Source organism: Watersipora subatra, unplaced genomic scaffold (genome assembly GCF_963576615.1).
Source record: "Watersipora subatra unplaced genomic scaffold, tzWatSuba1.1 SCAFFOLD_41, whole genome shotgun sequence".
NCBI classification, from domain to species: domain Eukaryota; kingdom Metazoa; phylum Bryozoa; class Gymnolaemata; order Cheilostomatida; family Watersiporidae; genus Watersipora; species Watersipora subatra.
In genome coordinates, this window is record NW_027045337.1 from 702160 (window position 1) to 707350 (window position 5191).

The 5191-nt window shown below is 36.3% G+C and overlaps 2 long non-coding RNA genes across 2 annotated transcripts; both read right to left on the reverse strand.

Annotated features, from left to right (window-relative positions):
* Window positions 1-290: 290 nt before the first annotated feature.
* On the reverse strand, window positions 291-1837 carry LOC137410195 (uncharacterized). The gene is made up of 2 exons (XR_010981016.1): window positions 1659-1837; window positions 291-844 (listed from the first exon to the last, which is right to left on the reverse strand). It is a non-coding gene; the product is annotated as an uncharacterized lncRNA (long non-coding RNA).
* Window positions 1838-2084: 247 nt separating this feature from the next.
* Window positions 2085-4859, reverse strand: LOC137410191 (uncharacterized). The gene is made up of 3 exons (XR_010981014.1): window positions 4786-4859; window positions 3597-3743; window positions 2085-2897 (listed from the first exon to the last, which is right to left on the reverse strand). It is a non-coding gene; the product is annotated as an uncharacterized lncRNA (long non-coding RNA).
* Window positions 4860-5191: the final 332 nt, after the last annotated feature.

The following is a 5191-nucleotide window of genomic DNA, read 5'->3' on the forward strand; positions in this document are numbered from 1 at the left end:
ATGTATTTTCTTGCTCCAATATAAATAATGCATGTGGCAATTGTTGTGCATCATTGTTAGCAGCTTTCCCGTTACCTCCACAAGCACAATGTAGCCAATTCTGGAAAATCAGAGGGCAGCACACACAAAACCTTCAGCATGATGTATGTCTATTGGCATTGCTGATGTTGTACAACATACATTGTTTGAAAAGTCGATGCGCAATGACAAAATGTCTGGTGATGGACCACTGGAACAATGATGGGAAGTAGGTTGTTTTAGTTATCGGACGAATCTATCATGATAAATCGTAAAGTTTAATAATTTTACTTTATTTGATATAAAAAGAAAATGTTGCACATAACTTAATTACTACCACATCAGCACCAAAGCCATAAAAGGCCTTTAACAAGCACAAATGAGAACAGAATAACAGAGTAGAAAAGGGCTACATATACTACATGTAGATATGTGAAAATAAGTGAATATAAGTATGGTTTATGTAAAAAAAAATCAGTGTTGAAAATCCTGAATGTTTTATGTATGTAGGTATGTTTTAATTTGATCAATATATTCACTCAAAATTGAGCACAGTACAAGCTGAAACAGTTCGAGATTTTGCATATAAAAGTATTCCTATCTAGAACAAGTTTGTTCTCTATAGCTGCAGATGAATTGGCAATGAGGTAGAGGGCACGCCAGATGCCATCTGGCGTGACTTCCCTTCATTGCCAGTTCACCCACAGCTATGGGGAACAACCTTGCTCTATGCCTATCTAGATATTGCTTGTATTAGAAAGCGTCAGGAAGCATTTTTGCTCTGCCATTTCTTACTCCCTGCAAACTCCTCTTGGAGATCCTTGATCTAAAATAAAAACAATCATAGCATGTGTATTTACATCTCCTTGAACTTGTAAAGTACTGTGAATGCAGTATTCAAGTGGCATTATTTGCGACAATTTTTGACTTTGACAAGAATACTATTTGTTAATTTAATGAAGTAGATTGGAAAGTTACATTGGACATTGTGATTAGCTGGAAGGTAATTTGGCGATCTCAAAGAACCGGACAAATCTGCTTTTGCTAGTTCCTGACTTTATTACTGTTTTTACAGTAGTTTTATTTCACAATTATTTCCTGACTTCATATATCTTCTCCAATCCTACATTGCTCAACTGACTTAGCCCATAGAGTTGACTTGTACAAGACAACAGCGAAATTAGTCCAAGTACTCAGTCTATGAATCGGATGGTGTTGTGGCACCTTGTTATCAATCTCTCAAAGAGTTGATAACAACTCCAGAGATGCTCCCAAATCCTGATTAGAGATTTGCACATTACATCAAATCACCAATCATGAGATTGGCATTAAAGCACCATAAAAATGGATTACCCAGTTTGTAAATTAAATCAAATTAAAACCATCAATTACATAGTGGATGATGGTTTTAATTTCATTTTATTTGAAAGCTGAGCAGTCACCCTTCTAAGTGATTTGATTTGGAGCAAAACGCATGCCAGCGATTTGATATGCTTTACAAATCTGGAATCAAAGACTTGGGAGCATCGCTGCACAACTTTCTCCAATTCAGACACTGAGCACTTACACTAAAGTGACACAAAAGCATCATGCAACAGGGTTCTAATTTTAAAACTGAGTTACTGAATATTACCACTCACCGGACTGTTAGGTATGAAAGTAACATCAGGTGTCTGAGTTACATCTATAATGCTGTCGTTTGTGGCGTTTCGTAGATGCTCCCCACATCTATGGAAGCTCACATAGCCTCTGCTCTTACTCCTACCCATCCTGAGCAAGCACTGCGTTTCCTCCTTATCTTGAGCTATAAATCAGAATGCTCGAGGAATCGAACGTTTGGCTGGGTGTGAACAGGCAACTTAACAAATATCGCAGTTGGCAGCAAATAATTTGTTTCTGAAACCTAATCCTGCCTACACAAAGGGTTCTTCTGCATTATCCTACTATAACTTCACGTTTTTCTAGCTACTAATCTAGGGCTATAAATGGCTTGAAGATTCGCCTACCAATGAAATTCCACATTTAACCATAATTAATATTGCACGATTCTATCTTGCTTTTAATGATTGTTTTTGCAAATTTTAGGTGTGAAATATTCAATGTAAAATAAAATATTACGTCCAAGTTTAACCAAAGGTGTGAACTGCGATATAATACTATCTGGCGCATGTGTGAGGCCTCACGATGAGAAATTCTCAAGAAAAATGAGACAGATTGCCGTAAACTTCACTGGCTATTGGGTCAAGGATATGGTATCTGAGCATTCCAATCAAGTCTGTGTTTCTTTGCAATTCTACCAAATTTCTATGAGAGTGTAGATGAATAAAAGAAGAGAAAATGTTTTTGAACTTTGATGTACTGTGAGACCGAAAGCAAAGTATCGAATACAGCTTAGACATGTCGCAACCCTCACAGTAGTGTAGACTTAGATTTACTGCATTCTCTGATTTTGGCTTACAAGAATATAAATGTGCACGCATGCTTTTGTTACAAGATAGCTATTTCAGAAATAAAACAATTTAAAATCCATAAAAGTAATAAATATTATTCATCATCTCTATGTAAAATCCATACTATACTATCTGTGCATTTGCAAAGACATGGAAGGATAGCCCTGTCTAAATATATTGGACATACAATGACCGAGTTTTGCTGTCCAAAAATATCCCTTATAATAGGCTGAGTAAAATATTCTTGGTGTACCGGTAACTTACCCTCCGCTGTTCTTTGTACTTTTCCTTCTGGGTTTGCTGTCTTTCAGGGCCGTACATGCAGCCATACTCTTTTTCTTCGCCATACTCTTTTTCTTCGCCATACATACATAAATAGCTTTGACTGTCATGGATGACGTTCTTACCTCTCCAAATATCTTCACCTTGCTAAATTAGAGCAGATAAAATTTTAAAATTAAGAAACATGGTACAGATTTTTTAGATTCATTAGCTGAAGACGTTGTAGGTTTTTAGCCTTACTTGATTGCTAACACTCAATTGGGAACTAACTGCTGCATGTATATGATGCTTGATACATTTATTGCTTGCTTGATTGTAGTTATTAATATATACAATGATTTTTAATGTCATCTCAATTGCATGCCAATGCTTGTACACTGAAGTCCATCTTCTAATCAAGGCTGCACTATAAGCTTGATCGTAATCCACTGCATGTCTGTATATACCCGAATATCCACTTCGTCAAATTAAGCTTAAAAGTTGAGTGTCTATAGAGAGTAATCCTTTATTGCTGAGACTTAGATGGTGTGTATCCAGTGTGAGTTGCTAGTGAACTGATGAAAATTGTGTCAACTCTGCTTCAAGTAGGGCCTGTGACGTCATAGATCACATGGTACAAAAATAAACCAAAAAGGGCTCCATCAAACTGCAGCATAAAAACATATAAGCTACTATTGACATGTACTTCTATTGCACAACAACCAAGCATAGGCCTACATTTTACAATCAAGGTTACACTTCAACATCAATATTACACTAAAATATCCGAGGTATAAAATGTTCATTTTTAACGCAAGATCACAAATTAGGCAGTGAAGAAAAAGTGCTTTAAGGATATGAGATTACCTTCAAAAAGTCTTTCATGCTTGTTGAATATGCCGTCCTCATGGTTTGTGTAAAACTTGTTGCCATATTCGATTTCATGGGCTTTGATAGCTTGCTCAGACTCGTCTAACAATGAGGCAAGAAGGAGCGGCATAATGCTTAAATGCACTGCAATTAAAAATATATATTTGGTAGGCCCTCAGGCTCCTCGTAGAAGTTGACTGTCGTCAGCGATCATGTCATTCAGCTATCGAGGCTTCGATAACCTACCGACATGATTGCCGACTACAGGCACGGGAGGCCTGTAGGTAGGTCTATATAGAAGATGAAATGATGAATACAAAAAGTCAGTTATGAATACATGATGACCCACTGAGGTCTTGAAGCAATATGAATATGCAGTGCATTTCAATTAATTTTTTAAGACAAATTGCAAGCAGTAAGCGACTCTGACTACTGAGGACTACTGATCACAGGCAGGCTGTCTAGTCCAAAAATATAACTGCCCTGCATTGCAGAAGACTACAAAAACTTGCTTTACCTTGCCTCCTCTCCTACACTTTTTGTGAACCAAACAGATGAGATACAGCCTAGGCCTGGCGGTGCTACTGACAGCGCACCATTGTAGTAACAAGTTCAAATAAAATTTGAGATACACAATTAAATGGTTGTTCCTTAGGTAGCTACATACTGTCGTTGCTTCAAAATGTCCTACAGTTGAGACTTGGTAGTAATATAAAGTTAGTTGTTAAAAAAGTGTGTGCTTGCAGCAAATACAGTAAAGATAAAAAACTGATGTCTTCTGTTGCCTTCATTTTTACAATCAATGCCTAACGAGATGCTAATACTAATATTTACAGTGAATTAAAATAGAATCATTTTAGGCTCTCAGAATGGTAACAAAGTGGACAACCGTTTTAATATGCATTTTCTTTGTTCAGAACATAATCGTAACTTTTCAATATTTTATGTAATACCGCTTTACAAAAGTGTATTCATATTAAAAAAATATATAACTATTTTTCAAATATAAACGAATACAGAATAACTAATGGTGTATTTTTGAGAAGATTTTTTCCGTTTTGTGAGCGTGTTACCATTTATTCTTAACAAGAAAAAACTACGATAAACAGCTATGTAAATACTCTATGTTATTTTGCTAAAAGAACTCATATTTGTAATTAAAAATTTGCTTGGAAAAGATGCTTACGTGATATTTTGTTAAACGAATAGATAACTACTCGATTTATCAACAACTAAACGTTTGCAGTGGTTCGACTAACTTTAAAGCTTTTGTATTTCCGGATTAAGCTCCGCCCCTACAAAACGACCCAGAAACTGACCAGGTTTTGAGCCACTGCAATTATACCTGACCCCTTCCAATAAATAATTGTTTTGATAGACTTTAACGCATAGCGTAATATCCTTACACTCATGCAAACAATCGTCCATACATGTAGTTATTTTCACCGTAAACATAAGTAATCGTGGCAGCTTATAGGCTATTAGCCGATAACGTACGAATATCAATGATATATCGATATACGCACCGGCACCTTACGCCTAGAATAGCTTAATGCTAGGGTCATGACCAATGGATTGTTCGCTGAAGCGCG